At 48.8% G+C, this 14,558-nt stretch overlaps 1 protein-coding gene across 1 annotated transcript in view; it reads left to right on the forward strand.

Annotated features, from left to right (window-relative positions):
• The first annotated feature begins 1,095 nt into the window (after positions 1-1,095).
• The window catches only part of VDR (vitamin D receptor), a 62,835-nt gene continuing 49,372 nt past the window's right edge, over positions 1,096-14,558 (forward strand). Inside the window, exon 1 of the mRNA XM_049783220.1 lies at positions 1,096-1,118. The gene's annotated coding sequence lies outside the window, so the exon portion shown is untranslated. The remainder of the gene's footprint in view (positions 1,119-14,558) is intronic.

The raw sequence follows: 14,558 nt of genomic DNA on the forward strand, positions 1-14,558 counted from the left end.
GCGGGCTGCGGGGCCAGGAGGGCACCGAGGTCTCGGCAGGGAGGAGGCGCGGGCGTGCCAGCGTGCCCGGTGCGAAGGGGCAGCGATGCCAGCGCCGGGCTCAGCGCTCGGGCCGTCACGAAGCTCGACCCGGGCGCCCTGCAGGCGGGGGCCGTGGGGAGGGAGAGCGCGGCTGGGATGGGGCCAACCAGGGTCTTGCGGGGCGGCGGGTGCCAGCAGCCTTGACATCTTGTGCCCCAAGCACGGCCCCTTGCCTCGGTGGGCTTGGGTCTTTGGAACCGGAAAGTTTCACTTTTCTCCTCTTTCCTTTTTGTTACTTGCAGAAGAAAATAAACCACCTGACCCCGCCATTGATTGGTAGACTCAGTTGCCCCCGACCCCCAGTGCTCTGGAGAGTGTTTGTAGTTTTAGGACATGGGCCCATAGATGTCCAGAGGAAGCCCAGAGCAAACGTCTAATTGGGGAGGGGGCTCAGGGAACCATTGCTGTTTGGGAATGAGGGAACCCCATTTCTGGGTGATGGGTGGAGAGGATTCAGAGCAAGAATCTGGTTGGGAGCACCATGTGGTCTCCAGTGGACACTGCCCACCACCACCACCCCGTGGACCACTGAGGCGGGCAGGCCCAGGTTGCCCTAGTGGGAGAGCCTTGGTTGGGTGTCTGAACGCCAGCCCTTCCCGCATCTCCTCCTCCTCCTCCTCCTCCTCTTCCTCCTCCTCCGTGTGGTGAGTGAGTCAGCCTCCCGTCTGGGCTCAGCTGCAGCCAGAGGGGCCAGAGCTCAGGCAGGCAGTTGGGCAGGCACTTTCTGAGCCTTGCAAAGCTCTCCTGGGCAGAGTTCAGCGCTGCTCTGGCTTCCCGTGAAGAGCGTCTCCCTCGTGCCCGTGCCTGGCACTGGCCACGTCTGCGGGAAAGAAACTAGGGGTTCGGCACTCACGAGAGCCTCCATCCTGGTCCAGTGAGGGTTGACACTCAGGGGGTTGTGACCTGGTGGTAATGCCACTCTTATCATCCTTCTCTTAGGACCAGGAGGGCCATCCCAGCCGGCACTGCAGACCTTGCCAGCCCCTCATTCCACTTCTGCCTGGAGATCGTGTGGGCAGCCCGTCTGTGTCAGTGAGGTGGGTGTGCAAAAGAGCCTGGGAAGATGCTGAGACCTGGGAAGTCAAAGAACGTTGAAGACGCTCGAATCTAGCTCCCGAAGGTTGAGGGTGGGTTGCTGAGATGGAGTCTGCCTGAAGCTTCAGCTTCCTGAGCTGCAAGTGGTTGGTGTGTGTTGGGAGAAACTAGAAGGAAACTTGGGTCCTGGTGAACTGGTTTCAGGACTGGTCCGCAGCTGACCAGGAGACAGTAGGACGACAAATTTCTATCTGACTTTTCTTGGGTTTCTTCAAGTACATGTGGAGAAATTATAGGCCTCAGGATTACTGCTCTGCTCAGTAGCTTCTCTGAGCTTCCGAGATTTGAAAAGAATCCCAACCAGGCTGTAGGGTTGACTCAAACTGCTGAAAGCTGCGGAGTCCATGGTCTTTGATGGGGATGGGACCCGTGATTTTGGTTTGGCAGGTCCCTCATTAGCCACGTCTTGGACCCTTTCCTGGATAAAGGATTCTAAAGGAGAGAGAGAGAGAGAGAGAGAGGGAGAGGAAGAGAGGGAGAGAGAGAGAGAGAGAGAGGAAGAGAGAGAGGAAGAAAGGGAAAGAGAGAGAGAGAGAGGGAGAGGAAGAGAGGGAAAGAGAGAGAGAAAGAGAGAGAGAAGACTCTTTCTGAACCCCTCAATTAAATTCACATTCAGAAATTCACATTTCTGGACCCCTTGATTCAGCCAAAGCTATCACACTTGATTTATATTTAAAAGTACTGGTGCAGGGGCCGGAGCAATAGCACAGCAGTAGGGCGTTTGCCTTCCATACACCATATCTAGGACGGACCTTGGTTCGATCCCCCGGCATCCCATATGGTCCCCTAAGCCAGGAGTGATTTCTGAGTGCATAGCCAGGAGTGCCCCCCCCCCCAATGTTCTATATGAGTTGCCCTGGACATTTGCATTATGACCTTTCAGACTTCTTCCCCTGTTTGGCCTCAGAACAGACCTGTTTGGACCATGTCCCAGAAGAAGCAATAAATGAACCTCCTAGCCACAATTCTCTGAGCAAAGAGTTAGTGACCCAAACCAAAATCTTTTAAACTTGGGAAGAAAGAAAGGGGCCAATGGGCCAGATCAAGAAATTATCCTTGATAGGAGATGGAATTTCTGGTCAGTCCTTACCCCAAATCCAAAAGAGACAGTAATTATCCCAATGATTACAATGATTTCACATTCAGAAATTCACATTTCTGGACCCCTCGATTCAGCCAAAGCTATCACACTTAATTTATATATAAAAGTACTGGTGCAGGGACTGGAGCAATAGCACAGCAGTAAGGCGTTTGCCTTGCACGTGGCTGGTCTAGAACGGACTTTGGCTTGATCCCCCGGTGTCTCATACGGTCCCCCAAGCCAGGACTGATTTCTGAGTGCATAACCAGGAGTAGCCACTGAGCGTCACCGGGTGTGCCCCCCCCCCCCCGCAAAATAAGTACTGGTTCTATGTGAGTTGTCACTGGAACCTCTGCTAGAAGCCTGCTACCTGTAGTCGGGTGCCAGCAGTCATAGAGGTTGAGTCAGGAGCACCCGGAGTCAGCAAGGGTGACATTCCTGTTGGTTGCTAGCTGGAAAGTGTTGCAAGGACTGGAGTTTTCCATTTGTTGCTGCTCTGAGTCTGTTTGAGATACAGATAGAGAAAGGTAAGGACATAGAAAAAATTGATTCTTTGGTATGTCCAGTATGGTCCTTGGGGCTTGGGGGTGTGGACCATGGGGAGAAAACCCACCAGATAAGGCCTCTCCATCTGAGATGACCTGAGCCCCCAAATGGGCAGTGGTACTAAGCTCTCCCTCTACTTCTGGCATATCTGAGAGGACCCAACCTGATCTTCTAGTTAGGTCTTTTGTCTGTTTGCCTTTACCCCTTCCTCTCCTGGAGGTAATATAGTGATCATAATGTAATTATATTTATATATAATAATTATATATTGTAATATAGTGATCATTCATGGGCTCCAAACTGGGCACTTTTGAAAATGAAAGTGGATTCTCTTAATAGTTCTATTTTTTATCTTTATTTATTGATTGATTGGTTATTGGGCCACACCCAGCGACACTCAGGGGTTACTCCTGACTCTGCACTCAGAAATTGTACTTGGCAGGCTGGGATGCCAGGAAGTGAACCGGGTCCCTCCTGGGTGGGCTACATGCAAAGCAAACGCCCTGCCGCTGTGCTATCTCTCTGGCCCCACTCTTAATAGTTCTGTCAGGACAGTAACTAGCTGTATGAGGCCTACTGAATGTGAGTTCAAATACAGAGAGGAAGGAACGGTGGAGGGAGTGGGGCCATAAGCTTAATGATGAGCAAAAGATGGGTGTGGAGCTTTATGATGAGGGGGAGGTGGGGTCAGCTTTTTTCTTGGGGCAATCTAGCACCCCAGTCTGGTCACTGGGATTATCGACTGATTTCTGGTTTCTACTGCTCCTGGCCATCCATTCCCAGGACCCAATCTATTGCTCTTGTGACTTCTCTTCACCCTTGGCATGTACCTGGCCTCACTTTTGGTTTTCCTGCCTCACCCACTTCAGACAGGGACAGGGCGGCTGCCAAGTCCCCTTCAGCTGCCCCTGGGGGAATTGGAATTGAAAATGGAGCCAAGGCTCAGTCTCACACTTCCTCTTCCCTCTTTCCCCATAACTGCAGCCTCCTCATCTTGTTCTTCCCATCTCCTAGAGACCTTCACTGAGGTCCCCTCTGTCCTCTTGAAAAGCTCAGGACAGAAACAAGACAATAACCCAGAAGGGAAGGATAGTTGCTGCCCAGTGGGTGACAAGCACAGGTCACTTGTAATCAGTTTGCAGGGAAATGGTCTCAGAGCAGAGGCCAGAGCCAGCGCAGGTGATGGAACAGTGCCCTGAGATCAAATCCCAGGATTTGACTCTCCAGTCTGGTCTGACGATGAGCAAAATCGTCTGGGGTGAGGTCTGATTCTTGCCCAATCCCAGCGATAAGGCGTTGGTGGCAGTGACTGCATCCTGCCATGGTGACATGTGGAAGAGAAACTGCCCTCCCTCTCTTCTGAGTCCTTAGTCCTCGTGGTTGTGGTACAGATGTTCTGGGCGGGCTCTTTGGAGAGTCCCCAGAGGCCTGACATGAGTATGGTTGAGATGTGGGGGAGTGAAATCTCCCCAATGACTATGCGACTGTATTTTCTCTGGTTGGAAGAAAGATTCTGGTGGAAGACTTGTTGGAAGCCCCTTCCTTGAAAGTGGTGAATGGGGCATGCCTCATGGGGTGCTACCCTGGGCTGGATCAATGGCTGGGGTGAGAGGCCGGAGCAACCGTGCTCAGGGAAACCGAGAGTGTGTCATGCTTTTACAAACCTGCCCTGCAGGTCCCAAGTCAAGGAATAGAACCAGTAGTGTTCCCAGAATGAAATGCCACACAAAGTCCCTATTCTGCATAAGGGAGCATGCTGGTCCTGGACAGGGCGTGGGCAGCTGCACCAGCGGGAAAGGGGAGTTTGGGCGCAACCCAGCAGCCAATTCCTGGGAAGCTGCAGCCTCTCGCTGGCCCTGTGGAAACAGGTCAAAGCAATGGTGTGGCATGCCAAGTACTGGGAGCACCCGCGAGGCCCCGAGGTTTTGCCGGTGACACATCCAGTTTGTGCCACCTGCTGGCACTGGCGTTGTAGCTCCAGGAACAACTCCTCACTGAGAGCTCAGCTTACTTGTTCCAAGTGCCACATGGCCATTGACAAATGGAAGCCTGAGTCCTAAGGGGCTTGAGCAGTGTGCCAGGATGACACAGACTCACATGTGGATCTGACCTCAGTGGATTCCTGCCGCAGCCACATTCGGCGTCAGCCTTGCACAGAACAGGCCTGCCACACATGTGTGAACAACAGGTTCGATTTGCTAACAGGTTTGGACAAGTTGGCCTGGGAGAAAGTTGGGTTTGTCCTAAGGTTACTCCAGGGGCAGCCACCTTCCAGCCAGTGACTCTCTCTCAGAGCATCCTCAGAACTTAGTGCCTCTCTGGCCAACCTAGTACCTTACTCTGGTAGACAAGAATCCAGCGTGGCTTGGGATGAACTAAGTAAGATTCGCATGACCTGATAGGCAAATAAGAACCACTTTCAGCTTGAAGCCAACCACTTGGTTGATTCAATGATTCATTGCTAAATACACCCAGGTTTTTTTTATACCTCTCTATAAAAACATTGTCCCCTTGGTCCACTCTAAACTGTTGCCTCCTTTTCTTTTCCATTTCTGCCGAATCTTAAGGAACACGCCCAAGTTGAGGCACTGGGAGGGAAAGATGGACTCTAGCCCTCAGTGCCGATCACCTGACTTTTATCCTTTAATCTGCAGGCTCGCTTAAGAGCAAGTACCAAGTTTCTCCCCAGCATGTAGGTGGGAAAACCAAGACTTAAAGAGCTGCGGTAACCTGCCCATGGCTGCATCGTCAGCCCAGAACTGCTGCTCTGCTGGGCCAGCTGCTACCAGAGCAATGCCGTACAAGCCCTCTCAGTGTCAGAGCCCAGAGACAGAGGAAGAAGGAGAAAACTCTCAACTGAGCCTTTCAGCAAGGGGAGCAGGGTGTTCCTAGGGCTCTTCAGTGTTCAGTTGAAATTTCAGGCAGTGCTAACAGGAGTTATGCTTCACAGCCTGGCAGAGACAGAGACAGAGACCTTTGAGTTCAAATCCTGACTTTGTCACTCTCTAGCCTGTGACCTTGGGCAAATTTCTTAATCTCTGTGGATCTCAGTTTCCTTATCTATAAACTGGGATAATAAATAACACCCTTGTAGAGTTGTGTGAGGATTACAGATGATGTCAGTCAATGCCAGGCTACCTGGCACTGAGCAAGCCTCCCAGAAGCATGTACAGACAACAGCTCAGTTGATAAGAACCTACTGTGCGTGTGCCACGCTCTGCTCTAGACCCTCTGGTTTGAACTGTGAAAAGAAGGCTCCTGGCTGTTGTCTCCAAAAGGATTAACCCTGAAACCCATCGTTATGAGAGACCCCTTACGGATCTGGGAATAGCTATCAGGCACTTGACTAAACTCAGTTCTCTCAAATTGATCTCTTTGTCATCTAAGAACTTGGGAAAAGTATTTTTCTTCTCTGGGATTCTAGTTCTTCTATTCTTTATCTTTTCTATTCTGCTGTCTTCTTTTAACTCTGAAATACACACAAGAGTATTTAAGAAGAAACTGAACATATCCTGTAATCACTCCTAAGTTTGGAATGGAACATTTATTGTACTGTAAAATATCCCCTTTCCTCCTCCTACTTACACCTCCTTCTTCACTCTCTACCCCAACGGTGATTACACTTTGAGTTTGGGTTAATTATTTTCTTGCTTTTCTTTGAAAATCATTGTCCAGGAACACTTTACAGCCTATAGTGGTATGTGTTGGAGTTTACATGCGTTATGTGCTCTGTGATGCTCTTCACTCACTCAAATAAATCGAGTTTGCTCCTGAAGTTCACTCGTTAGTTTACTCTGGAGTGTAGAGTCCCTTCCTAGGAATTTGCCATAATAGGTACATTCTCCCTCGTGTTAAGGAACTCAGGGTTGTTTCCAAGTGGAGACTGTTCTTGATAAGATAGTGCTGCTGTGGCACTTGTTAACTTGGTATATATGTTTCTACGGGACATACCCAGGAACAGAATTGTTGGGTCACACGAAATTCCCTGTTTGATGTTACTGTATGTGCCAAACTGTTTTTCCTGATGGATATCCCCCAAAATCACTTTTTTAGTGGGGGACAAAAGTTGTTAGTGCTCCCTATTGTTTTAACATGTAATATAAACTTCATTTTTGAAGTGAAAAAAGTGGTACTAGATGAAGTCTGAAGAGATCCCTTTCAGCTATAATAATTCTATATGAGAGGGCCTGGGTTTTTGCTCGTGTTTTTGGCTCTCTGGCCTGTGTTGTGCATCAGAGGCCACTTACCTGCCCTTGCCTGCTATGAGAACCCTGTGAAGAGTCTCTGGGAATACTGGAAGCCCTTTTCCTCCGCTTACATGGAAAGTGGGTAAGGGATCCCTGGCTCTCCATCTTCCCCAACATAAGATGTTCCACCCAGTTTAACTTACAAAGCATGTCAATTCTGAGCACATGGTAGATGCTCATTTAATAACCAATGAATTGCATTTATTTTATAAAATGGACTGGGAAGGACGTGCGGTTTCCTTGTATGTCAATTTTAAGAAGAGGACGTGGAAATAGCAAATCAGTGTGGGTGGTCACTCACTGGAAAGCACAAAGGGTGGGGACAAAGATGAGGCTGACTTTTGTCTCTAGCTTTGACTGAGGGCAACTGATGTTGAAGTCGCCTCTGTGTAGTTATTCAGAGTCTGGGTTTGTTCTCTGGCCCTCTGACTTGTCCAATCTGAGGAACAGAAGGCTGTAGGAGAAGTGGAGCAGAGACAAGGAGAGGAGATGCCAAGTGGAAAGGAGCAAACGAATGCCCAGACTCTCTCCCTTTCCAGACGTGAGCACTCTGCCTGGGGGTGCTGGGTCTAAGAGGTGTTAGATATCCCAGTGTCCTGGCAGCCACATAAACAGCCAACCAACCGCCCACCCACCCAGCCACCCACTGACAAAAGAATGTGGCTCACTGGGCAATTGCATGGGACACCCAAACCCACAATCCTGTAATTACTTATCTAGTCTGTGCCTGTCAGCTCCACGGACAGAACACTCTACCTCATCTTGGTCAACGAGTCCATGCTGGACTCAGTGGTGGACCTCACCAAATAGTCACCAAGTTTCACTCCCAATTCTCCCTTAGCATCTCTTTCTCCATCAACCTTTGACCCTGTAAGGCTGAAAGCTACTAACAATCCTCATAAACCAATGGAGATTTTCACTCACAGGCACTATGTGGGATAATGTTTACACATTTTCTCTTTTGGGAGGACCATGTCTGACTTTGCTCAGTTCTTACTCCTGGTTTTGCTCTTAGGAATTAATCCTGGAGGGCTCAGGGTGACAGGGATCAAACCCCAGCCCAGCCATGTGCAAGGCCAGTGCCCTCCCTGTATACTGTCACTCCTCCAGTCCCACTCATCTTCTCATTTCTGCCTGTCAATAATCTTATGGTAAGGGGTGTTGCTATCTCCATTTTTTGGAAGAGGAAACTAAGGTTCAAAGTGGCTCAGAAGCTAAATTTCTTGCTCGGAGTTTATACGCCTGGTTTCTTATGTCTGGGGCCCCTTCCTTCGTGGGCACTGCTTTCCCTCCATGGCCAGTCACTTGAATGAGACTCTGTCTCTTCCAGTATGATGAGGGCTGGACAAAAGGCAGCAGGTGGTGCCCGTGGAGGGTACATGGGACAGTTTCAGGCTGGCCAATTGATGCTGGAAAACACCTTCAGGGCAGAGTTCTTTGTTCCAAATGGCTCTGAATTTTCGGACTTCTGCCAGGGGCGGGAAGTAACTTCTAGCCAGCCTATTTGGCAGGCACATCCACACCGTGGGTGCCATGATGTTAAGACATGGGGGGATGGGTTGCCTCAGGTAAAATTCCATTATAAGGAACTCCATTTCAGATCTGAATAGCTTTATTGACTTAGAAGTATGCTAACCTATGCAGTGGGAGAAATCAAGAATGCAGACAGACACTTGGGACATTGGTGATGGGAATGTTGTACTGGTGAAGGGTCTTTTTTTATATATAAAATGCTAAACAATAATAAAACATAAAATTAATTTAAAAAAAGAATGCAGACTGAGAAAGTGGAGGTTAAATTAGCTAGCCCCCCACTGGAGATCTCTCAGTAAAGTTCCAGAAAGGTGTGACACCTAGCAAAAGAGTTATAGACCCCGATCCCTTTGGAATAAAATGTTCCTGGACATTGGGACAGGTCAGGAAGGGGAGATCATTGGGCTCGGCTCTACCTCATAATGTTGTGACTATTTCATTTCCCTGCTGTGCTGTGAGTCATTGCGAACAGGTCTGAATCCCATCCCTAAGTATTACCATGCAGCATAACACTCAGCATATCGCAGAATCACTCATTAGATGTCTATTGGAGGGAAATATATGTTTGTAGATAGGTTGAGTCCCTGAATTAAAATGAACAATTGAAGAGCAACCTTATTTTTATGTCATTAACACATCTTTAAAAAGAAACTCATGGAGGTTGGAGTGATAGGACAGTGGGTAGGGTGTGCGCCTTGCACACAGTCCATCCAGATTTCTTCCCTAGCATCCCCTATGGTCCCCTCACCCCATACCTCCAGGAATAATTCCCAAGTGCAGAACCAGGAATAACCACTGAACATCTTCAGGTGTGGCCCAAAAGCCAAAAAGTCAACTCAGCTGACTTCTCTTCAGTTATCTCTGTACATGTCAACACTAGCATTTACTCTTCGGGGATGGCTGTCCTCGTAGTGCTGGATACTTCCAAACACCTTCTCCTTTAATCCTCCCAGATCTGTGAGGTAGGCTACGTGGTGTATTTGCTCATTGAGAATATGGAGCTCCACCACAGGTCTGGGCATGCAGCTGGCAGCAGGGAAGCAGGGTTGCTCTGTGGCACACTGCCTCCAGTCCTTGTCCTCTGTGCTGTGTCTCGCTGGCCTGGGCAATTCCTCCCATAGTGGCTGCTCCTGGGAGGTCCAGCCAGGTGGCTTATGAATGGGGCTGAAGGTGGGATGGTCTGCACACGGAAGCCTGGTCTCAAGGGGTGGTTCTAGACCACTCAAACAGCAAAGGAGCTGCAGCAGCAGGAGCCCTACTGAGACCAAACTGTTCCAAGCCTTGAACCCAGGCTCTCACATACCGCTGGGGACGGCTTTTTTCCAAAGTGGAAACTCTGTTTCGTAGGAATTGAAAACTAATTTTAAGAAGATAGACTAGGGGGACTGGAAAGATAGCATGGAGGTGAGGCATTTGCTTTGCATGCAGAAGGAGGGTGGTTCGAATCTCGGCATCCCATAGGGTCCCCCGAGCCTGCCAGGAGTGATTTCTGAGCGTAGAACCAGGAGTGACCCTTGAGTGCCGCGGGGTGTTACTCAAAAACCAAAAAGAAAAGAATAGGGGCCAGAGTGATAGTACAGAGGGAGGGCAATTGCCTTGCACACAGCCGATTCGACAGATGGTGGTTCAAAACCCAGCATCCCCTATGGTCCCCCAGCTTGCCAGGAGTGACTTCTGAGCACCGCCAGGTGTGACCCCCCAAATAATCATAAAGATAAAAAAATGAAAAGATAGAATAATTAGTGGATGTCTGCAAGAATTGAGGGTCCAGTTCCTCATTTAATAGGTGACAGTTGCATAAAGTAGGATCAAGAGACCCGTTTATAGAGAATTACTTAGCATAGACTTGAACGAGCACTCCCCTGTGTGCCCCTCCCAGCACTAAGTAATGTTTAATAATGCAGCACTTCTTTCTCTGTGTTCTCACGGTATATTTCCATCTTATGATATTCCATGAAGGAATCCTCTCTCCTATGCTCCCTTCTTGTCCAGGTCCTTTCTGCTTGCCTCTGCCACTCTGTCTTCCCTTTTAGACATTTCCCAAGGATTTTTTTTTTTATTTAAAGTATTGCATAGATAAGTCAGAAGAAGAGATGAGTTAAAAAAAAAGTTACCTGGGCAAAAACATATAGTATACATAAAACTAGAATTAACAGTATCGTAAATCACAGCATCTCGATGAAGATAAAACAAACCCAAAGTGGAAGTAGAATCTGGACATCAGGCTGTAAAGGCTTTGGACGCCCCTTAGCACTGCTGCCATGAAACCCCCGGCTATGGCCTCAAACTGCCACCAGGAGAATCAAGCTCCCTTGCACTTGAGAATGGTTTTCCCAGCCTTCTACTTAATCCCTGAATTTAATCCTTCTCCTTCTCTCAAATGCCTTCAAGAATCATTTTTATAAGGCCCCTGAAATAGTTTATTTCGACTGATATTCCAGTTCTGTAAAGCAAGTCAAAATAGGGCATATTTTGACTTGTGTCATATATCCTTCCTGTGGCTTGGTAGACAGCAGTGTTTTCTTGTTCCTCCCACTCCACAGGAAGGACTGAAGCCTAAGGTTCAGGGAATCCCAGATCCCTTCCAGTGGTCCTCAAACTATGGCCCGCGGGCCACATATTGTATTTGTATCTGTTTTGTTTCTTCATTGCAAAATAAGATATATGCAGTGTGCATAAGAATTCGTTCATAAGTTTTGTTTTTACTATAGTCAGACCCTCCAATGGTCTGAGGGACAGTGAACTGGCCCCCTGTTTAAAAAGTTTTGAGGACGGGGCCCGGAGAGATAGCACAGCAGTGTTTGCCTTGCAAACAGCCGATCCAGGACCAAAGGTGGTTGGTTCGAATCCCGGTGTCCCATATGGTCCCCGTGCCTGCCAGGAGCTATTTCTGAGCAGACAGCCAGGAGTAACCCCTGAGCACGGCCGGGTGTGGCCCAAAAACCAAAAAAAAAAGTTTGAGGACCCCTGCGTCCTCTCTTACTCCTCAGGTGGCATCCACAGGCCAGTAAGTTCTGAGCACCTCAGTAGAACTAAGGTCCTATCACCCTATAAATCCTCCTCAGGAGAAGTGGGTGGAAAAGGCCTTGAACCAAGGGGTGGCCCAGGGCCAGCCTCCTCCCCAAACCTACACCCACGGCCTGTCCCCCTGAGCTATTGTTCCCGAAACTGGTCAGAAAATAGCTCACTCCAGGGGAATTATTTTTGTCTCTGTTAAACTTCAATCTGGGCTACTGAAGAGTCTACTGCAGGGCTATTTTTCAGGTTAAGAGAAGTTCTGGGAAAAGAAAGGAGGAAGTTAGGGGGAAATGGATGGAGGAGGCTGCCACTTCTCTCCCTGGGTTACGGCCATGGGCCTTCTCCCCTGCAGTAAGTAGCAGGAACACCAGCTGACAGAGTGGTGCCTACCCACCTGCTGAGACAGACCTTCTCTCAGGCTTGGACGTCATTTCTGATTTCTTCTCCAGTAACATCTGCTTCTGCTGCTAGGCTGCTGAGGGACAAGAATGAGAATTCTGGGGCCGGAGAGATAGCATAGCGGTAGGGCATTTGCCTTGCACTAGGCCAAGCCAGGACAGACGGTGGTTCGAATCCTAGCATCCCATATGGTCCCTGTGCTTGCCAGGAGCAATTTCTGAGTGCAGAGCCAGGAGTGAGCGCTGCAGGGTGTGCCCCCCCCAAAAAGAAAACAATAAAAAGAAAAGTAATGAGAATTCATATAGCTGGTAGGTGGGCAGTGGGGTAGGGAGAGGCTGCCACAGACAGCTGAGGGCTGAGCCCTTCGTTGTCCTTTTCCTATGCCCTGAGGCAGCACTGAAAGTGGCTCTGGCAGCACAGTCCTTCCATCTTTGCCTCTGGATACCAAAGGGAAACAGGGAACTGGAAGGAAACCAATGAGTAGGGCTGGGGAAGGGACTAGAATTTGAGGAGGGTTTGTGTATTAGGACAAGGGCAGCTATTTCCTACGCTTATGTGACTCTGGGGAAGACTCTTCCAGATAAATTAAGACATCTATACCTGGAAGGTTGAAGCAAGAGGGTTTTCTTCAATTTGCTCTCTGGAAAAGAGCCCGGCCTGTATGACTACTAACAGCGAGCATATGTTCTGTGTGCCCACAAGATAAAGGACTTTTTGCATCTGTCCAGGTTGTTTGTTGGCATTGGGTATTGTGCCACTTGCCCTTCCTTAAAGGGACTCTGGACAACAAGGAAGTGACCTTGTTGATGGGGAGAGACTTTGAGACCTGGTAGGGATAGGCATCGGGACCTATTGACTGTATGATAAATCAACTCTCTCCGTGCCCAGTAACCCTATCTGCAGCCCTGGCCAGCCAGCCAGGTTGAAACTGATGAGGTTGAAATAATTTGTTCACAAAGTTCCATCTGCCCCTATAGGACCTTTTATTCATTCACTATTTTTTTTACCTGTTTGCTTGGGCCAAATTTTCCACAACTCTCCAGCTCCATTTCTAGCTGGTCTTGTTCCCAGGGTAAAGAAATCCTCAAAGGAGCACAGAGGACAGTGGCTCTGCTTATACACTTCTGTGACTTCAAGAGGGCCACCAAAAAAAGGCCTCGCTGCTTAGGACCTCTTTGCTCCATGATCCTGTGGGAGACAGACCCCTTTTGATGTTCTTTACACTGTGCAAGGTAGATACAGGTTGGCGTAGGAATCCAAAATGGAGTCTGAATGTCGTCAAAATATTATAATAGTTTACAAGTCCTGGTATTTACAAATCCCAGCTCACTGGACTTACTAAAGGAATTTTTCAAGAGAGGAGAGATGGTATTCTACAGATCTGGGGGAGGTGGTGAGCTTGACTCACTCCCCTGACCCACTGAACTAGTTGCTCAGGCTCCAACAAGCCCCTTCCTTCATGTCTCTCTGCCTTTGCATACGCAGTATTATCTGCCTGGAATCTTCTTTTGTTGTTGTTTTAGTTTTGTTTGGAATCCCACTCAGGACTTTCTCCTGGGTCTATGCTTAGGGATCATTCTTGGAAGTGTTTGGGGGAATCAAGTTATTATCTCTTTGGCTCCCACCTGGAGCCCTCTTACCTTCCTACCACTATGGATTAAACTTTGTGGTCCTTTCTGTCTCACCTCTCCTGAAGACCGGGCCTGGATGACAGAGGACACAAGATAAGAGAGGTAAGAAAAAGCAATGGCGCGCTTTGCAATCTATGCCTCCTTGGAAGCCACAGACTTATCTGTCTTGTAGAAGAGAAGACCAAGTTTGTGACTCAACTTCTTGCTGAGATATAGAAGAGATAGAAAGGTAGAAGAAATAGCAATAATATTTTTTCCCTTACCCTGAGCAGCCAGACTTTCTGTAAACCACAGCGGGTGGTGTGGTGTTTCTTCTCAGTTCCTCATACATGGGGTTTCCTGGGAATTGTTTGGGGTGAAACATTTGTCACCAAAAACAGGCTTCCTGTCCTTCACACCTCACTGAGGCCCACAGGCTTTCTTCTTTTCCAAGCCCCAAATCTCCGGTGATGGCACGAATGCCAGGTCTCTTCTTAGTGATGCCATCTAAGGTAAACTAAGTAAAGTAGGCTTCCTCTGGGCCCTTACTGTCTCCACCCCACTGTCCCCTGGGAGGCTGCTCAAGATTTTGATAGGCAATACATGGGCTTTGAAATGGTGGACTCCTGGTCAAGGGGCCTTGGACAAGTCACATCCCCCAATGGACTTGGTTACTTCAACTGTGACACCTGAGAACCTGGATTGCCTTTATGAATGGGCCACTTACGCTTCACTGGCCACTGCTGCTGCCCACGCTTTCCGGCAATGACAGGGCATGGCCTGCCTGCTACCTGGAGAGCCGTAATCAACCCAGAAATCTTGTTGACAAAGCTGAAGGCAGAGTTTCCACTGGAAAAAGAGCAGCTTGCAGGAATAATTGTTGATAAGAAGTGGAACATATCTAAGCAAGCTGTGTGCCTCCAGCCCTACTGCCAAGGCCCCCAGAGT

The sequence above is a fragment of the Suncus etruscus genome, chromosome 11 (assembly GCF_024139225.1).
Source record: "Suncus etruscus isolate mSunEtr1 chromosome 11, mSunEtr1.pri.cur, whole genome shotgun sequence".
Taxonomy (NCBI): Eukaryota; Metazoa; Chordata; class Mammalia; order Eulipotyphla; family Soricidae; genus Suncus; species Suncus etruscus.